General features: G+C 35.2%; 1 pseudogene; it reads right to left on the bottom strand.

The window, feature by feature from the left end:
- Nucleotides 1-11,644: 11,644 nt before the first annotated feature.
- LOC142615337 (putative UDP-rhamnose:rhamnosyltransferase 1) lies at nt 11,645-24,180 on the bottom strand (annotated as a pseudogene).
- Nucleotides 24,181-24,687: the final 507 nt, after the last annotated feature.

Here is a 24,687-nt window from a genome sequence, read left to right as displayed (position 1 = left end):
TTTGTCATTGAAAGAGAGATTTGAGATTTGAATCTTATATGTACTAAGAACTGATTGGTGTTTTAATATGATAATAAACAACAAACATAATGGAACAACTTTATAATCTAAAATTCTATCCTATCTAAAAAAAAAAAAAAAAAAAGGAGAAGCTAATGTCTGGACTGGAGGCCTTACATAAAATTGCAAGCACTACTTTGTCTTTCTCATTACTCTCACTGACAGTAGGCTCAACTAACAATCTCATGTAGGTTCCAGTTAGCTCAACTGGTAAAGTTTCTAATGGTTGTATAAGAGATCTGGGGTTCAATCCCCGCCTACACCAAAAACTGATTGGTGTCTTGGTTTGATAATAAAGAGCAATTATCAAGAGCGGACACCATAAGTATCAAGAGCGGACACCCCGCCTACACCAGAAACTCTCTCAAAAAAAAAAAAAACTAACAATCTCATCATTAATATTATTTTCCCAACATATCACTTCAATAATTATAAATATTTGTAATACATTTTTCCCTCACTTAATTTATTGGCACAAAAAGCAAGTCTCACTTAATAATGATCCTCTGTGAAAAAATTCCATTTTTCCAACAAAATTCCATACACTAATTCTTTATCACCAATTTTAAAAGTTAGGTATAGCTTGGCTGCTTGGGCATGAGTTAGCTAACACACATTTTAACTACCTTTCTACTAGTTTTGGGAAAAAATGAAAACAATATTTGGTTCCTAAAATTTGGATTAAGTTTTATTTTAGTTCCTGAATTATAAATTTTATTTTCTTCAATTCTTATTTTGAAATTTTTAAAGCATTTTTTTTGGCTTGAAATTGATGATACAAATGTTCATAGTGTTAGAAGTGATAAACCAAAAGGCGTCTCTTAATGTTCAATAGCTGATGGGACTGACGAAATCAACCACAGACGAGGTCAATAAGACAGACGAGACCGCTCTCAGAGACGAGCCTAAACAAGTGCCCACGTCACCGACGAGGATATCAAGATCATTCAATATTGCCAATAATGTCCTGGACGGTTACAAAACTAGCTGGACAAACCGTCGAGGGCATATTAAAACCCCATTACTCAGTAGGAAGTGTTATCAAGAAAGGATTAACATCACAATACCAACCACAACGGCTAGAATCTGAAGAAACATATATAAAGCCCTCACATTGCCAACACAAGGTACGGATACAACTACAAGATATACAAAAGTATTCTTAACTATTGACATAAACTCCTCGGTCCTGACTTTGGCATCGGAGGCGTTGTGGCAGGCACCACACCAGTGACCATTTCAGGAATTGTTGCTTTCACCACGACGCAAGCGAACATTCGGCTCCATCTGGACGAACTCACTATAATTGACAAAATTATCTACTTACCTACCTTCCAGCAGCTGAAGCTAAATTTAGGAAGATTGCGCCCATTTGACTCCCCCCTCGTCAACTTCAGTGGGGACAGGGTGTACCCAAAGGACATAGTGACATTGACAATCATGATAGGGACCTACCCGAGGCAATTGACTCGTTAGTTAGACTTCTTGGTGGTAGACTGCCCTCATCTTACAATGTGATTATTGGAAGGCCCACGGTTAACCGTTGGAAGTCAGCCACGTCGACCTATTGCCTAAAGGTAAAGTTCCCAACTAAGAATGGTGTTGGTGAAGTAAAAGGAGATTAGATCCTAGCCAGGGAATGCTACCAGGCTGTCCTAGCTGCTAAGGAGAACCATACATGGATGATCGAGGGGAAGGAAGAAGATAAAGTAGAAGCCCTAGAGACAGTGGAACTGGTCGAAGGTGAAGAAACCAAGACAACAAGAATAGGGATGACACTAAAACTCGAGATGAGTGCGAAGCTCGTCCAATTTCTTAAAGAAAACCTAGACGTCTTTGCATGGAGTCACGAGGACATGCCAGGCATATCTCCAAAAGTCATCCAACATAAGCTGAACGTGGACCCAGAGAAAAAACTCGTCCAGCAAAGACAACGAGTTTTCACGCCAGAGCAAAACTAGGCAATTACAGATGAAGTTAATAAGCTGCTGTCAGCAGGCTTCATCTAGGAAGTTTACTATCCTGATTAGCTGGCCAACGTCGTGCTAGTGAAGAAAGACAATGGGAAATGGAGAATGTGCGTGGACTTCACGGACCTGAACAAAGCTTGCTCGAAAGATAGCTTCCCACTACCGAGGATAGACCAATTGGTGGACTCTACGGCCAGGTATAAGTTGCTAACGTTCATGGATGCTTTCTCAGGATACAACCAAATAAAAATGGTTGAAGAAGACCAAGAAAAAAAATGCTTTCATCACAAGTCAAGGGCTCTATTACTATAAGGTGATGCCCTTCGGGCTGAATAGTGCAGGAGCAACCTATCAAAGGTTAGTAAACAAGGTGTTTAGTAAGCAAATTGGCAGAAATATGGAGGTGTACGTGGACTATATGCTCGTCAAGAGTAGAGAAGAACTTGCCCATTTGGACGACCTAAAGGAGACATTTGCCACCCTCAGAGAATACTAGATGAAGTTGAATCCTAGTAAGTGTGTTTCCAGTGTAGCCTCAAAGAAGTTCTTGGGATTTATGGTGTCCCAAAGGGGGATAGAAGCCAACCCAGAGAAATTTTTGGCCATATTAGACATGACATCGCCCAAGACTGTCAAAGAAGTCTAAAAACTCATAGGAAGGATTGCGGCACTCAATAGGTTCGTCTCTAAAGTGACGGAAAAGTGCTTACCCTTCTTCAAGACATTGAAGCAAGCTTTCGCATGGACTGATGAGTGCAAAGAAGCATTTCAAAAACTCAAACGTTACTTGAGCAATCCTCCCCTCTTGAGCCCGTCCAAGGAGGGAGAAAATTTATACCTGGCGACGTCAGCTTTAGCAGTAAGCGCAGCCCTGATTTGAGAAGAGGACAAGAAACAACTCCTATTTTACTACGATAGCCAAGCTCTCCAAGGAGCAGAAGCCAGATATCCCAGGATTGAAAAGATTGCATTCGGCTTAATAGTAGCTTCGTGCTAGTTGCGGCCGTACTTCGAGGCAAACCCCATCGTGGTGATGATGGACCAACCCATTAAGAAGTCCATGAACAGGCCTAAAGCAGCCAAAAGGATGGTCCAGTGGGCAATCGAGCTCAGCCAATTCGACATTGAGTATCACCCTAGAACAGCCATCAAGGCACAAGCTCTAGTGGACTTCATTGCTGATTTCACCCCCCAGAAGATGACAAGCCCAACAATGAGATAGACCAATGGATGATCTAGACTGATGGTTCATTAGCTCAAAAGTGGGGGGGAGTAGGAGTCATAAACACCCCCGACGGAGAAATGCTTAGATGAGGAGTTCAATTGAAATTTCCAGCCACTAATAATAAGGCCGAGTACGAAGGAATATTGACAGGGTTGAGACTCGAGAAAGCACTCGGGGCTAAGAACCTGCTCATCTAGAGCGACTCAAAATTAGTAATAAGGTAGATCAAAGAGGAGTATGAAGCAAAGGAGGAACGAATGCAGAAATACCTCAAGTTAACGAAACATCTAGCTTGGGAGTTTGATAAATTGGAATTCGTATAGATCCCAAGAGGCCAAAACATGGCAGCAGACGAGATCGCAAAAATGGCCTCATCAAAGGAAGGGCCAACGAGCATGGAGTTAGACATAGAGATGTAAAAACGACCCAGCATCGAAGAAGTTCCAGCATTTGCAATCCAAAGCATAAACAGCTAGATGACACCGATCGTGTCTTTTCTCCAAGACGGTCACCTCCCTCAGGACACCAAGGAGGCCAAAAAGATCAAGAAGAGGGCAGCCAGATTACGATCCTAAATGACACCTTATACAAGAGGGGCTTCTCCATGCCTTACTTGAAGTGTGTTGACGAAGAAGAAGCCAAATACATCCTGGAAGAAATCCACGAAGGAATTTGTGGAGACCATGCTGGCCCCAGATCCCTGGTAAGCAAAGTCATTCGAACAGGTTATTTCTGGCCAACTATGCAAGTGGACGCGATGGAGCTTGTCAAGGAATGTGATAAGTGTCAGAGGTTCGGGAATGTCCAGCGACTTCCAGCAGAGAAACTGACGACGATAGCATCCCCGTGGCCATTTGCACAATGGGGAATCAATATTTTCGGCCCGTTGCCCCTGGGTAAAGGTCAGGTAAGGTTCCTACTAGTTGTCATTGATTACATCACAAAGTGGGTTGAAGAAGAGGTGATAGCAACCATCACAGAAGCATGGATCCGCAACATCGTGTGGAAGAATATAATTTGCAGGTTCGGGATTCCAAGAATAACCATATCAGATAATGGGCGGCAGTTCGACAACCAAGGCTTCAAGAACTTCTGCTCGAGCCTAGGCATCAAGAACCAGTTTTCATCCCAGGGCATCCACAGGAAAATGGGCAAACAGAGGTGACGAATCGAACACTGCTCAAGATTATTAAAGCAAGGTTGGACGATACGAAGGGTGTCTGGCCAGAAGAATTGCCCAATGTCTTGTGGACCTACAGAACCACAGCGAGAACCCCAACAGGAGAAACTCCCTTTAGGCTTACTTATGGCACTGAGGCGGTAATCCCGGTCGAGGTAGGAGTGCTTGGATGAAGTAAGAGACAAAGCTTCCGACAAGATGACAAAGTACCAGCAGAAGATGGCAGAATACTACAACAAAAGGGTAAAACTCCAACGACTTGAGAGAGGCAACCTCGTCCTGCGTAAGATCACTATGGCGACTAGAGACTCTGTCCAAGGAAAGCTCGGCTCCACATGGGAAGGACCCTACTGAGTCGTCCACTATTCTAGGCAAGGTAGTTATCACTTGGAAACCCTGGACGAACAGAGGCTCCCACGACCATGGAACATTGAGCACTTGAAGAAGTACCACCAACAGATGTAACAAATAAATGTATTCATTCTTGAAATTGATAAAAGTGCTATCTTCATGTAAACAGGTCTAGGCAGCTGTAAATCACAAAAATAAAAAATGGCTAAGTAATAAGATTCCGCCTAGACGGATGTACATTACTGACGAAGCCAAAAGATAAAATAAAAAATGACTAAGTAATAAGATTCCTCCAAGACGGATGTACATTACTGACAAAGCCAAAATAAAAAATGGCTAAGTAATAAGATTCCGCCTAGACGGATGTACATTACTGACGAAACCAAAAGACAAAATCAGAAATGGTTAAATAGTAAGATTCTGCCTAGACGGATGTACATTACTGACAAAGCCAAAATAAAAAATGGCTAAGTAATAAAATTCCACCTAGACGGATGTACATTACTGACGAAGCCAAAAGATAATCTCAAAAATGGCTAAGTAATAAGATTCCACCTAGACGGATGTACATTACTGACGTGGCCAAAAGATTATCTAAAAAGGGGCGAAGTAATAAGATTCCGCCTAGACGGATGTAAATTACTGACGAAGGAAAGAAGTCATCCTTGAAAAAGCATAAGTCACAACAGAAAGACAACAAGCGTGAGGAGCGAAACATGGACAATTACGATCGTACACAGTCATGAATGCAAGTAAGTGCACTGCTATAAAAGCCCAAAAACAACAGGTAGTCACCATTGTTTTTACATCTAAAGACCCATAAACATTGGGCTAAAAATATTGTTTTCAAGGTAAATTAAAATAAAACTATTCTGGAATTTGAGCCCAAGACACAACGGGCACCCAAAAAAAAAAAGAGAAAGGGAAAAGAAAATTTTCATAAGTATCAGGTTCAAACATCCGTGGCAACATCATCATCGGCATGGGCATCAACGGCTGGGGCATCAACGACTAGCTTGTCAATGGCAGGGGCATTCGCAAGGGCGTCAGTCTTAGTGGTCAAAGATTGAGCAGCCTCGTCAGCAGCCATCTCCTTGTCTACCTCTTCCATGTCCAGCTTTTCCAAGTCTACTCCAGAGGGGTGCTTGATAAAGTATCTCCTCAAAAGCTCAAATCCTTTGAAGCACCAGGTAAAGAGAACAGAATTGTACTCCTTAGTTTGTTGGAAGCCCTTAATGGCCCTAGCAGCAATGGCTTTGATTTTCTTCCTAGCAGCCACTAGCTGCTCGTCCTTCTCCAAAACCAACTGCCGTTCAACCTTGAGGTCATCACTTAGTTTCTTGACCTCTTTCTTGGCATGGTTAATGTCGCCCATTGAAGTTATCAAATCTTTCTTCAACTTCGAGTTCTCTGCCTCTAAGGCCTTTATCTGAGAGAGCGCAGACTCGACCTTAGCCCCCTGAGCAAGATACTCCGAGGAAAGATGAATGCTCTCCCCCAACACCTAAAAAACGCGCAAGGGAATCGAACCTCAGAACAACGTAAAAAAAATTAAAAAAAAATTAAAAAAAATAATAAAAAAAGAATAGAGAAGAGATAAACTTGCACAAGCGCGTTACCTAAACAAGCTTATGAAGGTGACAACCCACCAGCTCATTTGGAGATGAACCCAAGAATACCTTCAGATCTTCCACAGTCACGACCCTATGAGCCGTGTCCACCGCCAGCCTTTCATTGTCCCAGATAGTAGATGAGCAAGCATCAACTTTCCCTCTATCAGATATGTGCAGCCTTTTAGAAGCGGGGGTAGGGATCTCCTTAATCGAGGTGGCAGGAGAGGCCGTCCTCGTTGTCTCGGTACCAGAAAAAATTGGAGTGACGGGAGCAGTCAAAGTGACGGAGGAACCCTTCCCCGTGACGCGTACCACCTTTTTCCCATTGTTGGACAACGGCTCATCCTTCTTGGACCGCATCTTCTCATACATATTTTTGTTGAACTTGGTCGTCATCTCTGTAAGAAGGAAACACTTGTAAAAAAAAATCAAGTGCCGATAAGGGGGTCAATATTGACGAGCTCAACACTTACTCTTTTTTCCTTCAATGTCGATAATGTGCAGGATGTAGGGGGACGAGTCAAGACCAAGATTGTAGAAGGCAAGTGTCCGCAGGTCTACCAAATCGGCCCGGCTTTCGATCGTCTAGGCGTATTCAATTGCTTTTTCAACATGGTCCTTATGCCTGCTTTTGAGCCTAGGCCGTCTCTTGATTGCATAGGACAGTAAGCAAGGGAGTTAGTGACAATAATAGCAAATACAACGAAATTAAAAACGACGAGAAGAAATACTGACACACCTAAATTCGAGGTCCCCCACCGACGGAGCAACCTCGGGATTTCACCCTAATCCCTGCTAGAGAGAGTCTCAAAATCGTCCCCAAACACAAAGAAAAATCTAGATTTCCAATACCTAAAGGATGAAGGTAAACCCCTAACAATCCTTGTTCTCCTCTCCCAGGGTACTAACTCATAGTATCCATACTCTCTAGACTCTTTCAAACGGTACAGATAGACGAGTTCACTCACCTTAATCATATCCCCGTTAGTAGCCAACCATATTTCCATACAATTGACCACTATCCTCCATGAATTGGGCATAAGTTGCCCGAGAGCAATACCAAAGTAATCTAAAAGTTCCATCATGAACAGATGGACGGGGAGTCTAAGTCCACAAGTGAAAGCGGCCTTATAGAAGCACACTTCACTAGGAAAAAAGTGGCAAGCCCTTTCCTCATCATTGGGCCGACGAACACCACCCGCTCCGAAAATTGAAACCTATCTCTGAACCTACCCACGGTGTTAGCATCCAGCCCACACACCTCCACGAGGGTGTGAAAAGCCCTAACCTCTCTAAGGATCGAAACGGCAGTATCTCCCTCTACCGGGTCACCACTAGATGATAACCCAGTCTCGAGTTCACTGGACCTAACCTCAAACATCAATCCCCGCTCCCTCACCAAACCCTCGAACCAATCAATTGACTGACGAAGCAAAGGAAACAACTCAGCCAAGACAACGCCCAAGCTATTACCCTCAACAACAAATTTCTCAAGGTTTGGGAAAACACCTAAAGACCCCCCCCCCCAAACGCACGAAAAGGAAGGAAACTGAGGAGCAAGGTATCATAACCTCAGAGTTACTAATCATGGACACCCAAGAAAGACACAAGAGAATAGGAAAAATGCTAAAATTCCCAAAACCAAGAAACAGAAACCAAAAGAAAAGGAAAGAAAATCAGATGTTTACTACAGCCAAAGAAAGAAAACAAGAAAAAAAGAAAGAAAAATGTACCTCAGAAAAGAGAAGATGAAAAGCCCAACACCAAACACGCACCGGCCCAAAAAGGAGTGGCAAAGGAAAGTTGAAGAAGAAAACGCTCAGAAAAATAATTGAAAGCTTGGGGAAAACGAAAAGTAAAGTAAGGAGAAGAGAAGTTTAAAAATCAAGGCAAAAACTGAAAATCAGCGAGAAACCCAAGAGTCATACAATGAGAACATAAGCCCCCTCAACCAAAACACGCCATGTGGCCACAACCAGTATGGCGTCGCCACTACGCATTTGATGTGGCGCGAAATCCCAAGGGTCGCCTGTAGTTAAAAAAAAAACCTTTCATCTTCTATGGTCATTATGACACGTCATGACAACCACAGAATCCGGGGGCAGCTGATAGGACTGACGAAATCAACCACAGACGAGGTCAATAGACTGACGCGACCGCTCTCAGAGATGAGCTTAACAAGCGCCCACGTCATCGACGAGGATATCAAAATCATTCAATGATGGCAATAATGTCCCGGACGGTTACAAAACAAGCTGGACAAACCGTTGAGGGCATATTAAAACCCCATTACTCAGCAGGAAGCGTTATCAAGAAAGACATTAACATCATAATACCAATCACAACGGCTAGAATCCGGAGCAACATATATAAAGCCCTCACATTGCCAACACAAAGAATGAATACAACTACATGATATACAAAATTATTCTTATCTATTGACATAAACTCCCTGGTACTGACTTTGGCATTGGAGGCGTTGTGGCAGGCACCACACTAGTGACCGTTTCAGGGAATTGTTGCTTCCACCACGACGCAAGCGAACATTCGGCTCCATCTGGACAAACTCACTACAATTGACGAACCTTTGCTTCATAAATAACAGTTTGTGTTTCTTGTTTTTCTATAATTGTTTGTGTCTATTGTCATTCCATAACATTTGTGTCTTTGAGTATTCCACATTCTAGAATTTTCTGTTATAAAATAAACAGTTATCACAATAAAGATAGCTCTTGTAATTAACTTCATCCTATAAAATGCGTTAGAAGTGTGGTGTGAAAGTGTGTGAGAGAAAAAGTTGTAAAAGTTGTCAAGGGAACATCTTCATTTCTTTGTTTGAGTTTGAAGTTGCATCTAATAAAATATTCATTCCACCTCTTTCTTGTTAGTGATTATTTTGTTATACTTCCTGTCAGGGCTTTGCAAAGCCAACAAATTAGTCCAACTCAACGACAATACTTGCAATAAATGAAGAGAATGACCCTTAGGTACCGGTGTGATGTTGTGCCATTGACTATTCGACGCTAGAGTTAGATCTCTCTTTCAAGTGAAATGATAAGTTTTGCAAGGAGTAAATACCTCTCTGATGTAGGACATATTCTATTATTTAATTCTTGAAATTTATTAATTTTAGTATTTTTATGTAATTTTCGTTATTTTAGGTTTAAGGTATTTATTTTCTTGTTTTTAAGTGTTTTTAATTCTTTTTAGGTTAAATTTAGTTCTTATTATGGATAGGTATTAATTATGACTTATTTTAGAATATATTTTCTTACTTTGTATAAACTTAGTGAATATGCTTTGTGTTAGTAGGAACGAATATAGTCTAATAGAATCCGAGTGGTAAAGGCAAAATTTGTTCATGGTCAAGGATGAAAAAGATGCTACCCATCAAATTTTATCCTTTGGATTGTGATGAAATTTTATCATGTAAGAAATAAGATTATTATTGGCCAAGAAGTTCACACTTGAATTATTTTGAAGGGTCATATGTTCACCATTAATAGATGAATTGCATGTTGAAATACTTTTCTTAAAATATATATAAAAGTCAAAGAAGAAAATATATAAGTTTATAAGAAAATTAATAAAGTCCTTATTATAGAAGAACCTGAAATCAAGATTGTGATGAAGATTAATGAAGACCTTATTATAAAACAAGATCTCGAAGTCAAGAGAGTAGAGACCATTGAGGAAGAAATTAAGAGGAAATTTTTTAGGATCTCAATGAAATCAAATCATATGATTGTTAATCTTAAGATCCTTTATTTTGGTAGTAAGCAATACAACAAAGTTTATTGATTTTATTGTGGCTGATAGATTTAATTCAATTGCCAATTCTTATTTGGTAAATCTCTACAATTTCATGAAGACCAAGGAAAAAGAAATTCAAGTTGATTTGTTTATTCCATTGATGAGTTGCAAGTATAGAAAGAAGATTAGGGGCTCAAGTATTCCAAATATTTGTTAGCTTGGTATGGAAAATTTCAAATCTCAAAAATAAACTTGAGGACGAGTTTGTATGAAGTAGAGGAGTTTAATGTAGGACAGATTCTATAATTTAATTCTTGTAATTTATTAATTTTGGTATTTTTATGTAATTTTCGTTATTTTAGGTTTAGGGTATTTATTTCCTTGTTTTTAGGTGTTTTTAATGCTTTTTAGGTAAAATTTCTTATTATTGTTAGGTATTAATTATGATTTATTTTAGATTTTACTTTCTTGTTTGTCAAGTTTTATGGAGCCTTTGAATAGGCCTCCAAGTCTCTAAACTTTTCTCTCTCTTTTTTTGGTTTATTTCTTTCTCTAGTAGATTCCAAAAAATTATCATCTCGTGGATTCGAGGTTTATTACCAAAAACTAACAGTTTAATTTTTGTTTCATCAAAGCGAGCATTGTGTATACTTTCTTCAAGCTTCCTTGGCATCACTCTTAAATCAAGTTTCTTTAGTTTTAAAGATGTCATGCTCATTGTTCCTAAGTTTCCATTTTCGAAGGTGAAGCATAAATAGTCATTAGTGATTCGTAACTGTTGGTGCCTAGTAGAGTGTTATGCATTATTGGCTTTCAACACATGGGCGTTGGAAAAATTTGCCAGATAGCATGATTTTAGAAAAATTTTAGAAAAGCAACACACTGATGAAACTATTTTGTTAGACTGTTTTTGAAATTCAAGTTTGGGCTGGAACTCGAGTTCCATTCAATATTGCTGCACACTGCTTGGAACTCGAGTTTGTCAAACTCGAGTTCTAGCCCAAAATCGAGTTTACCTAACTCATGTTCCAAAAACAATTTAACTTACAAAATAGTTTCAAATGCATGCTATGCACCAAATTTTTTCTAAAAAGCTACCATTCTGCAAATTTTGCCCATAGGCGTTTATCCCTTTATTTGGCTCGCTAAGTTCATGTCACGGCTGACCCACGATCTGACTGAAACCTTCCTTCGGCCATTCCTACTCTACTCCTCTACCGCAGCCTCCAAAGCACACAATGTCTCCACATTTTGATCTTTCTTCATCTTCTTGCTCCATAAGCACACTTCATTTTGAACCTTGAGTATGGTATAGAAGATCCAACCCATACTATATGTTCCAAAGGACTTAGCATTGAACCTTACTGTCTTTTAGAGCCTAGTCTATACAAAAATATATCACAAAATTGAGTATGTAGCAAGCACATACGACTATCCAATATATGTCATGTTAATTAGGGGGGGCGAAATTCTAACCTAATGTGCATTAAAAAACACCAAATCACTCTTAACACTGACAATCGTAAGCAGCAATGGCTATTGGAATAGTACAACAACATTTTATTGGAAAATTTGAAATGAATACATTAATCACAAATAGTAGAGCTAGCCACGATAGAGAATGGAAACTGGTTTGTCAATCACAAATATCATTGGTACTTCTCCAAATAAACAAGAAAAACCCTCCTCATTGTCATGAGTGTGGTAATTAGTAATCACTCATATTTTTTTACTGCCCCCATGTTTTAAATACTCAACAAAGTGACCAATGTAGTTTACTTGATGCAGATACTCGTCTCCAAATATTGCAGCAGCCTCTCTTGCACGAGTTCTTAATTTATCTCCTTCTTCTAACACCATGGCCAGCTTCACAGCCTTGGCTATGCCATCCCTGCTAAATGATCCGTCCTCTCCTCTCTCTACTTCTACAGCCACACCCTTATCCACCAAAAGCCTTGCATTCAAAGGCTGATCAAAGATAAATGGCAACACGATGAGACAATGCCCAAATTGTAACATCTCAATTGCAGACCCCCACCCTGAGTGGAACAATGATCCCCCAATTGATGGGTGCGCTAGAATTTCCTTCTGAGGTGCCCAGCCCATACACACCATGCCTTTGCCAGACGTGGTGTCAATAAAACCCGATGGCAGAGAGTCTTCATCATCAATAGCCCAAAAAGGTTTCCTCAATGCCCACAAAAATGGCACTTGAGAAAGCTGTAGTCCATAAGCAATCTCATAAAGCTGTGCTTTGCTCAGCTGACACTCACTGCCAAACCCCACAAATAAAACTGACTTGGGTTCTTGTTTATTAAGCCATTCAAAGGTCGTTTTCCATGAGCTATCATTCCCTTCGGTCTCTTCATGTCTTTTTGGAGGAAGTAAACCTATGGGAATGACCGGCTTTCCCATCAATTTCTCTTGTAAACTCAAGAACTCACCTTCAAACTCCCTGCAACTACGAATAGCCAATGCTTTACATGCACGGACAACCTTCGTAAACCTCGCAGCATCACTTATCCCCGAAGCATCCTCTGTATATGCACCCGCATGTGCCCAAACCGCTTCATACCCTCGGAATGCAACAGAGGACGGAAAACTAAGCCACTCTGGCGGTGATGTCAAACTCTCTGGTGATGGCCAAGCTTGCTTTTGGTCACCAACGAAAAAATAATTTGGTGGCTTCCCAAAGAAGACAACAGTAGCAGCAGAGAAGACAACGAAGTAAAAAACCCGACATTATAATTTTGGGCAATTTCAACAGCCCAATGTGCGGAAAAATCAGCTATAATCCAGTCCGGTAATTGCTCAGCCACGAACTGGTTGATAGGATATTGGAGACGATCATATGCAAGCTTTAAGTACTCAACTTTGTCAGCTGGAACGTCTACACTGGCCTCAGCGCCTTCAGGCAAGATATCATTATTGTCTAGTGTGGGTAATGGGAACTCCACAAACTTGATGAAAGTTGCTAAACTTGGAGGAACTTTGGGGAGTCTTTGGATATTTCTTGGGGTTGATACAAAGGAAACGTGAATTCCAGATCTAGCTAAGGCAATGGATAGCTGAAAAAAGGGTATGAGGTGACCAAAGGCAGACCATGGAAGCATCACTACGTGGAGATGATCCCTATCCATTTTTTTTTTCTTTTTTCAGTTACAGCCTGCGGTAATAAGATATTCAGGAATCAGGAATTCGCACTCAGACTACAAAGACCATTGATATATGTGTCAAAATTCTATTTACGACCCATAATGATTTTTGGTAGCTAAATAGAATCCCAGTACAACTTAAGTAAATACTGATTTTATTTTGGTTAATATGCATTAAATGCCCATTTTATAATAAATTTAAGACTATGTCATGAACATTTATGCACCTGGAATTCATAATTTAATCTAAAAATAATAACAAAATATGGATTTTGTTATTCCCCATAATTAATTGCTTTGCACAAACAATTTCGAAAAATAAATATATTACGTAAAGAAATTAAGATCTTATTATCAAATTTTAATCACTTCTGAAAGGAAACAATAGTATTTTTTTTTTTTCTTCTCTCTTTTAATTAATGCTCTTATGAAGCTCTAAAGATATTTAATAAAATAGGAAATATTTTATTTATACTTCAATACGAAAAGTATTAGAATTCATACTCATTATATATATGTAGTCCGGATCCTATAATTCCTCCCTATCCTCGACCACACTTAGCCTTTGGACCCATAAGTGCCAGACCAGACGAAGGAATAAAAGTACAAGATCAGATATCATACATATCTTAGCTATTAACTAAGCTAATTTGTTGATTCAAAATAATAATAAAAAATAAAAAATAAAAAACTAAGCTAATTTGTATGATTAGTGTTCGTTTGCCCATATAGCTTATTTGATTAGCTTTTAATTTTTAGTTTTAGTTTTTGTGTACACTTTTATAAAACTTTTTTTTTTGACTTTCTTAAAATACAAATATACTTTCTAAAACCAACATAAGGATAAAAGATAACCCCAAAACCATTGAAATACGGAAAAAATACCTCTTGAAAACTTTAAAATGATCACATTATGTCTTAAAAACTCAGGAAAATTCCTCAATTTTAAAAATTGCACAAAAACGTCTTTCAAGAGCCTCTAAGTACTAAAGGGCTATTTTGGTTATTTTCGAGGTAAAAACATAATTTGATCATTTTGAAGATGTGAGGGGCACTTGGGGCATTTATGGGTATTTTAGTCATTTACAAGCTTTGATGGGGTATTTCAATCATTTTAAAGGCTTTCGTAGTTCATATTGGTTATTTTGTAGTTTTTATTAGTATTTTGGAGGTCTTGTGAGAACTCTTGTTGGGGCTTTTTTTTTCGTGTTGGGCCACATGCCTACCGCTAGAAGGGAAGGGTTACTAGGCCCATGTTTGTTTTTGGGAGTCAAGTTTTGAACTTAACATCGACCCAAATAAGACAATAACTACCCACCCATACACTTTTAAGCATACACAAGAAACAAAGTCCAGAGTCCAAGAGATAGTACAAATAAAAAAGAAGCTTTGATTTTCATTTAGAAATAAAATGATGATCATGATAGTATGGATCTAGTGATATAAACTTAATAATAACAATAGATTAGTAAACACTATTGAGTTTACCCACAATGCCATTGGATTAAGAAGGATATTGTGTAGTGAAAGAAGAGAGAGCATGTTCAACTGTGCGCAAAACTTGGTCAAGCTTTTTTGCCTAGTAAGCACTTTAGAAGAATTTTCCCACGTTTCTAGTAATTGAAGTTTTCTAATAGGCGGGTACAATGACGTGTATCAAACTCAAATTCAACATTTGACCATCAAATTGAAAGAATGGGGAAAGATATTGGTTTCAATAAATTTTGAGCTTAATTGAACGGTGAGATTGTATGAATGAGGTCAATCAAAGTTTTCCGGTTGGTGGGTACAACAACACACGTCCATCATGCGATAGACTAAGCTCCAAAATATAACCATTTGATTGGAAGAATGTGGTAAATATTGGTGTTGGTGAAGTATGGTGACAAGCAAACGATTGAATTTTGAAAATAGAGCATTCAAAGTTTGCAAAACTTTATCAATCTTTGGTCAAACTTCAAAGTTCGTTCCAAGACTACTGGATTTGATCAAATTAAGTTGAGTATGGAGGTTTTAAGTGTTTTTTGGGTATTGGTCAATGTTTTAAGGTTTTCTCAATATTCATGCTTTTATTGATTTCAAGTTTCAAAGTGGCAAAACAACGTAGTCAGAAATTACATGCAAATCCTTAATTATATTTTTCTATAACATGATTTTACTAAGATTGTTTGAAGTTTTCCAAAATGACAAAGCCCAAGTGGCACTCAGGTGGTGTAGTCAACGTTGCAAGAAAAATAGGGGATGAAAAATGTCCATTTTCATGGGTTTTAGGTGTATTTATCATTTTGAATCGTGGGTATGGATTTATAAATTTTCAAGATTGGGTCTATTTTTCAAATCAAACACACTACTAAAGAATAATCAATTAGGCCATATTGAAATATGGCAATAGGAATATTAATAATTTTATTAAATATAAATTAGGTCAAAGTTTTCATTTTAAAAAAAATTCTATTTTTGGTTTTTTTTTTTTTTTGACGGTTGAAAATTTTGGGATATTAATATTATTATTAGGGGTTGTGAGTTTAGGGTTGAAAAATATAAAACATTTTCGTGACAAAAGCCGAGAACTCACACCCCTTTATATATATATATATATATATATATATATATATATATATATTCAAGGGTGTTTTGACTTATTTGGCGGGTTTTAATAGCCTTTAGAAATAAAATTTAGTAATCTATGCGCCTTGCTTTTAGTGAATGTATCAATAATTTTTAGTGAAGGCTTGATAAAATTGGGTCAAAACAGTTCATGTTTTTTTTTTTTGCAGCGTACAAATGATGCGTTTGGTTCATTTGCCTCATTGGAAAAGGAACTCAACAAGACTTTTCTTCAATCAAGCCATCATCTCTTCCAGGTCTACACCTACCTAGTATGTCACATTAATCCGTGATGGTGGAAGAGTGGTATTTAACTAATTATTAACTTTTACTCTACTGTTTATTAATTTTTGGGATATAATTAATTTTTTTTATCAACTTTATTAAATAAAAGAGAAAGATAAATATTAGAGTTAGTGGCAAAAGAAAGAAACATTGAAGTATAATTAATCTAAAATAAAAATAAATAGTTTAAAAACAATCACGTAATTAAGGGCAACTCCTGCCGTGTTCTTACCAGTTATACTCTTTTATCAAAAAAAAAAATTTATTATTATTATTAGTCGAAACATTTGACTTTTTGTTATCCGCGCCTCATTATGACATGTGACTACATAAATTTATGCAACGTTTACAATTAAAAACACACAAAAAAATATGTTTTTTTGTTCAATTTTTTTTTTAAAAAGTTTAAACTTATAGCGTCCGCTTCTTATAATAGCTCTTTATCATCAAACTAAGACACCAATAAATTTTTGATGTAGACGGGAATTGAAACCCAAATCTTTTATACAAATATAACGAATATTACTACCAGTTAAGCTAACTAAAACAACTTCTCCTTGTACACTTAAACAAACTGTTTCAATACTATTGGTGTTTAGTTGCACTATACTAGTGGGTAGTTATAAAACTGAAACGTTCACCTCAAAAATTTAAAAAAACTGCCTATTGCTTTGCTACAAAGGGACACAACGTTGTGTCTTTTCTTGCAGCAGTAATTATAAATAACACATCACTTCTTTTTTATATCTTTCTCATTGTACGCTCTTTTTTCCTCACTCTCTCCTTCACTCTCTTTTTTGTAACACTAGCCAGCAAAGCCAAAACAGGTTTAAAGGTCAGATACCTTTCCTCAAATGTATGGTAAATAAAAATTGGGTACAGAGTAACGTAGTACAGTATTTGTATTATAAACTCAAAGGAGTAAGTGAAAATCACTTTAAAAAATAAATTGATTCTATTATCTAAAGTATGGGAAAAACTCCACTAAATGAAATTGCCAAATTACACCCATCTTAAACCGAAAACAATAAATACATTGATTTTTTTTATTATTAACTTGTATTTTGTTTTGTTTTATTTTTTGTTTTTTGTTTTTGTGGTTTTTTTTTTTTTTTTTTTTTTTGGTATTGAGTTTTAGTTTTTTGAGCCCTAGCATGTGACTAACATAAATGATAAATGACAAAGGAGAGTGGAAAATTGAATGGTGCCAGTTGAAAGTGTCAAACTATATGTCATTTCAATTATGAGTTCCTACCCCACGTGATAATGATATGTACGTATCATCTATCATGCTCTCTCTCTTCTTCATTTTTTGTCAACGTCTTCTTTATTTTTTGTCAACGTATTCTTCTTCTTTTTCATTATTTTTAGGTTCATATTATAATTATAATATTCTAAGAAATGTAGTTGTTATTGTTATTATTATTATTATTATTAAGTACAGATTTGGGTTTGATATTGATATATTAGTTCAAATATTTTAAAAATTATATGGATTTTGACCAATATTATATAAATAAATCTCTCTCTTCATATTTAATTTGACTATTTTAATTAATTTTTCTATTTGTACTAATTATGATATCACTGTAATTCAACTTTGATTTGACTTCGATCCAACCTCAAAAATCCTAATCCTTTCTTTTTGTAGTTCATTGAGCAATTCGGGTCTGAAACTAACAATAAAATGAATGCTTTTGTGAAAACTCTTTTGAAAAAAGAAAGAAAGAAAGAAAGAAAGGAGTGCAAGATTTTTCTTATAAAAAAAACATAACATATTTATTGTTTCTCTGAGTGAGACTAAGAAGAGAGAGTGAGGAAGAGAGAGAAGGGAGAAGATGTACTGATTTAGCTTATGTAGGATTGGGAAAATAAAAGATGAGGCACTGGAAATATTTAAAAAAAAAATTAATGTGTAGACAAGAACAATTCAAGATAGGAGTAAAAAAAATAGAGATGAGAGAATTTAAAAACCGTGGAGAAGGAAAAAAAAATAGAAGAAAAAAAAGACAGGAAAGTGAAAATAGGTTCACAAATTTAAATGTACAAGAATTTAAAACTTTTTTTTACCAACTACTTTCCCACGCTCACGTCTCTCCAAATGTTCAGATTTTTCTAGAATTATAAAATAGGTTGACCCATATTGGATTGTCTACCTCATTTCCTTTATATATTAATAACTTAAAAATACTTATTTTGCAGGTCCTACTCTTTTTTAGATAAACAACTACAAATTTAATTACTACTACTCCAAGTTTGTTAACAATTTTTTTATTTTATTTTTATATATTGTTCCTATTACATATGATTTTTAGGTACTGAGAATAATTTTTAATGTCATCTTTAGCATAAATTTTAGGTATAACAAATTATTAGTGATAGCAAAAAAATATCAAACTATATTGGAGTTGGACTTATCATTATTGGTATTAGTATTTTTTTTTTTCCACTTAAATTGTAACTTTTATTTTAAAGTGATCATAATTTTAAGCAAAGTGAAAATTTAAAACTATTGTTTGACTCTCCCTGCATTGCATGGCTCAGCAACTAGTATGTATATAAAACTGAAACCTTTAACTTTTTATTGACTTTTCCAGAGCTTGCTACATCATTATCATTTTTTTTAAATAAAATTATTTTTGTTTAGTCCAAACTTAACAAGGATTGAAACTTTATCTCTCTAATAAGTCCAACTTAAACTCAAACTCATCATTATCATTTTTTCAAAACAAAATTATTTTTGTTTAGTCTAAACTTAACAAGGAGTGAAACTCTATCTCTCTAACAGTCTAACTTAAACTCAAATTCAAATATTAATAATTTATCTCCAAATATGTGAAGTTAATCATGAACACTATAAAAGCAGTGCAAACTCCAGTATTTTTTTTTTAAAGCCGAATAGAGTTATGAGCTATTCTTCTGTTATTTTCTTCTCCTTTACTTTGTTTAAAATATATATATATATATATATATATATTTTATACTTTTTCATATATTTTTTAAAAAGTAATTTTCGTATATGAACCATCAAACTCTCTTTAACCTTTTTTTACAAGATAAAAAAGCTTGCAATAATTGAAATTTAAGGTTGCTGCTATTGTATACGTCTTTGCTTCACCTCACAACATAAAAGTATGTTAATTTCTTAGGCAGAAACCTTATATACGATATATTAAGAGGAGGTATGGCTTTCATTATTTCAAAGTAGGCTCCTACTCGACATTTTTATAGCGTGGGCCACATGTTGATAATATTCGTTTAAAGTTTAGACCCATTAAAATTTAAAACTTATTACTTTATGGGTTCGTGTACTTTTTTCTTCTTCTTATATTTCTCTTTTTTGTAAGTTATTGCACGTTCAAGTAATGACTTCTTCATCAAATTGTAACTCAAGTTGAAGTTATACAAAAGTAAATCTTGCAATGGTGTAATTTCTTAAATTTAAGATTTTATAAAATTATTTTAATTTATCTCACAAATAAATAGGTTTCCGTGCATAGCAATTGTTAGTGGCTAGTATTACAAATTTAAAAGTGTATTTGGTATACTTTAAGTGTATTTACTTTACACACAATTAACAAAGAAAATAAAGTCTTAATTGTGAAATAAAATATCTCTATTTTAAGTGAAAAAGAGAGGATCACGTTCCTTTAGCAGCTCCAATAAGATATTAGAATTTTCCCTGTCTCCCGCACATCTAGGATTAATCAGGTGCTTAAAAAAAAAACCCGGAGGTATTTCAGGAGAACAAAAAAAATTCAAACCTTTTTTGTGCATCACAAACACCAATTTATTCTTAGCACCATGACAATCATAATCAGCAGCCATGACTATAGCTAGGGTACAACAACATAAAAATAAAAATAAAAAATAGAAATCAATGCATAAATTGAAAAAAACAGAGTTAGCCAAGATATCCAATATATGAAAAGAGAGATACTACGTCCACAACATTTTTATAACATTTTGACAATAAATCACAAGTGGTTAGTTGTTATTGGTTTAAATTTGAACTTAACACTAAGGTGGCGTTTGGTACGGGGGAATCCACATTACTTCTGGCATCCAGATTCCTAGGAATATGATTCCTAGGAATCACATTCCTAGGAATGTATTTATTCCTATATTTGGTTTCATTGGGAGATTCCCAGGAATGTGAGATGATAATGTTTGGTGTATTTCCAGAAATCTTAAATGAATTATTTATTTTTCCCATTTTGTCCTTAGATTTGAATGTGAACTACTAAGTCCTTTAAAAAAAAACTTCCTTTAAATAAATAATGAAATATATATATATATAAACTATTAAAAATATCTTCCTCTAAATAGATAGATAAAAAAAATATTTTAGAATTAATATGAAATTGACGTTTTTAATCAATGATATTGTAATTTGCTCAATCGACAGGTAAACAAGGGTGTCACCTAATTTGAACTAATTAATGGTACCTCTTTGTTAATGAATTATTTTGACACTACTTTTATGAAATGCATAAAAAAAATGGCAGAAAAAATCAATTTAAAAAAAAAAAATTCCTAACAAGTTTCTAGAAATTTAAAATTTTCTTTTCCATTAATTTTTTTTCCTTACAAAATTGGGAAAAATTAATAGTTAACTAAGAGCATAGATTTCGAAACTTTTTTTTTTATGAAATAAGAAAAAAAAAAACCAACATCCATGTCCAAGCCAAAGCAAAAGCAAAAGCAATCCTATGGGCGGTTAGTTTGGCTAGACAATTGAATGTAGATTAGATGGTGTTTGAAGGGAATTCTAAGGCCTGCATTGAAGCTTTGAGTAATTGCCAATGGTGCGTGGGTCGGCGATGATATGTGAGCTTGGGTGTGATGGTGCGTGAGCAGCGGCGATGGTGTGTAAGCTTCGGTGGCAGCGATGAGGAGGATGATGAATCGGTGAGGATGATGGATGAGGAGGATGATGGGTGAGGATGATGGATGATGGTGAGAGTCCGAGGATGAGAGAGAGGTGAGACTGTGAGAGCTTTGAGAAGGAGAGAAAAAGAAACGTCTGGAGGCTGAGTAGAAAAGAAATAGAAAAAGAAAGAAAGAAATATTATGTTGAGTGGGATTAAAAAAAAAAAAAAAAAGAGTAATAAAATACCACCAGCTTTGAGCTACGCTGTACACAGCCATTACTGCAACAAGAGTCTAAAGATTTTTAACTTTGGTACCATCATTGCATACAAATACCATGGGTTGTTAAAAATTTATGCATTCTGTATCATTGTAAAATAAAAATCAAAAGCACTAGAGAGGATACAAATTATTGACATGTACTGTAACATATGAATTTAGAAACAAAGCTATAAATCCAAAAAAAAAAAAACAGAGAGACTACATGAAGCTACTAATTAGATCTATATTTCTAGAAACTAAACAAGACTAAGCTCTGAGATACGGATAGATACATGAACAAATTCTCATGAAAATAAATTCATTAAAGTTTTGTTGAACAATACACACAACAGTAAATGTGATTTCTCAAAAAAAGAAAAAAAAAGAAAGTAAAACTGAATACCTAGCAATAATGGAGAGTCTTCTTCAAACTTTTTTTTTCACACGCAAAATCTAAATAGAACCTTGTTAAAAAATATATTAACAGGGTTGTTTATCCTTATATTGTTTTGGCGGGAAAAGATAAAGACAAGAGAGAAGATATTGATAATTTGTTTATAGTTTATCTTAATTGCTTAAATGATAAGGAAAAATGGTTAAAATTGTCAATTTATAAAAAATATAATTTCTTTTAAGCTTGGAAATCTGGATTCCTACATGTTTTAAAGGGAATCCACATTCCCACTGAGAGGGGTTTAAGGGGGGAATCCAGATTCCCCTAGCATCTGATTCCCAAGCGTAATTTGCAACCAAACATAAGAATCTTTAAACATTCCTGAGAATCCTAAAACATTCCCCCATACCAAACGCTACATAAGATTACTTTTTTACCTCAACAATAACAACCTACCACTTAGAATTTGTTGTAAAAATATTGTGAAAATATTGTGGACATATCATTTCTCATATGAAAATTGACAAGGCCATGTTTACTTCTGTAATTTATGAGCTATGACTCACATCTTTTTTTAGTAATACCCAAAGTGTCAGAATACTCAGAGGTGGGATTGGAACCCCCGTGTTTTTCTTTCTTTAAGAGTCTGTTTGGTTGGAAGAGTAGAAAAGTGAGAGGATAGAAAATGGTGGGAGAGTGGAAAAGTAGGAGGATAGAAAATATTTTATTTTCTCTTCTATTTGTTTGGTTGGGGGTGAAAAAGTGGAGGGATGAAAAAAATGGGTTTGAATAAATTTATTCATATACCCTTATTAAAGAATAATACCTAATTAAAACAAAAAAGTGATAAATAACCACACAAAAAAAATCACCCAAATTTATTAAAAAAATAAAAATCATGTAAAAAAAAAATCACAACTATTTAAAAAAAAAAAAAAAAAAACTATCACGCCGCCCAGGCCTAGAAAATCAAAAGAAGAAAAAAAGAATAGGAAAAAAAAAAAAAGGCAAATGTCCCGTAGAAGAAAAAAAAAAAAAAGAGGAAGAAAGAAGGCACTCATGCCCAGGCCTGAAAAAAAAAAAAAAAAAAAAAAAAAAAGCAAAAACAACATTTTTTAGAAGTAAAAAAAAATGCAACTTAAAGAAGTGTATATATGTATTGGGCATTTTTGTCAATCAAGAAAATATTTATCCTCACTCAATTTTTTCTCCATTTTGAAAAGAAAATATTTTGGTGGGTCAGGAGAGAAAATACTTAGACCTCACCATTTATTTTCATTCTTCTCCACCTAACCAAACACACTCCAAAAAACTTTTCTCTCCAAAGTTTTCTATTCTCCCTGTTTCACCTCCAAACAAATACACCCTAAAAGAAAAATTGGATGGACAATGACTATACAAGATAATTACAAGAAAATTAGCATCGGGGGTTCTAAAAAAAATTGTCATTTAGACATATTTTAAAGCTACTTTTTTATATTTTAATATAATATTTTATAATGAGTTTAGTTAATATATGTTCTAAGAGTATATATTAACAAATTTATTTTTAAAAATATTTTATCAAAAATTAAAAAAATTGTCAAAATTTTTTCAATTTTCGATAAAATTTTTTTTCAAAAATAATATACTATTATATGCTTTAAGGGCACGTGTCAATAAAATCCATTTACAACATGTCATTCTTTTATTTATCATTTTATTTAAATATTATTTTTAATTATTTCTTTATTATTTGATATTCGGTCATACTTTCAGGTATCGTACTCGATTTTCTGTTAAAAGAGTTTAGGCAGTCCAGAGAGAGCCCAAAATATATACATATATTCAAATGCATATCTGAATGCACAACAAATTGAAAAAAAAACCCTAAGTCAAGAATCAGAAGCATTCAAGTAATTATTCGTTTATGCAAAATATTTGAAAAAAAAAAAACCATAACACAACACATATGAACCAAGAAGATCGAGCGAGTAGTAGTACACACCGAAATACTGAGAGAATCGTCGAAGAAGACAGAGAACTTACCTGTATGCAGAAGAAGACAGAATTGGAGAAACCAAGAGAATCGGCGATACCTTGAGCAAATCGATGACACCAAAATACAAAAGTAACAAAACCCAAAACGAAACTTTAATCCTCTTTTGCTTTGAGATGATCCAAACCACACAGAGACCCAAAGCCAAATTGTCTTTGCTTCGGTTCTGCGATGAGAACAGAGAGGAGAGAGTGAAAAAAAGAAAATAAAAATCGGTGAGGGAGATGGAGATAAAAATTAGTGATGCTAGACTTTGTGTGATAAAAATGGTATAGATTATTTTGAGTGTTGGCTCACAAAAGTTGGAAGAGGGGATCAAGAGTCTCAGAGAAAGAGAGTGAGGCAGAAAATAATGAGTGGCCAAGAGAAAGAATGAGGAGATATTTTTTTTGGCGAAGAGACCGGAAGAATAAAACATGAATAAAAAAAAAATAGCATTTGTAACGTACCATTCCAAAAGGTAGTTAGTATTCATCAATGCCATTTAAAACGTTGATTTGAAGGTTTTCGGTATTTGGTTTATTAAATGTCAAAAATTTAATATTTGACCTACCTAATTTTAGTGTTTTAATTCTCATAAAATAATAATAATAATAATAATAATAATAATAAGACGTAAATGTATTTTTAGTCCTTACATTTTGATTTTTTTATTTTATTTTAGTCCCTATATTTTATTTTTACCACTTTTAGTCCCCAAACCAATTAACGCGAGACATTTAAGTTCTTGAAACACTATTCTTTCACCAAACTAACGGAAAAACTGACGAAGTAATAAAATAATAATAAAATTTATAACTTTCTTATTTTTTTAAAAAGAAAAGGAAAAAAATTAATTTTATTTTGTTTCTCTTTTTTGGGGAAGAACATAAAGAATCTAGAACATGTGTTCTTCCCCTTTAATCGTGTTCTTCTTTTTCTTC

Source organism: Castanea sativa, chromosome 11 (assembly GCF_040712315.1).
Source record: "Castanea sativa cultivar Marrone di Chiusa Pesio chromosome 11, ASM4071231v1".
Classification (NCBI taxonomy): domain Eukaryota; kingdom Viridiplantae; phylum Streptophyta; class Magnoliopsida; order Fagales; family Fagaceae; genus Castanea; species Castanea sativa.
The sequence above is the reverse complement of the archived record's forward strand: the minus strand, read 5'-3'. Positions and strand labels throughout refer to the sequence as shown.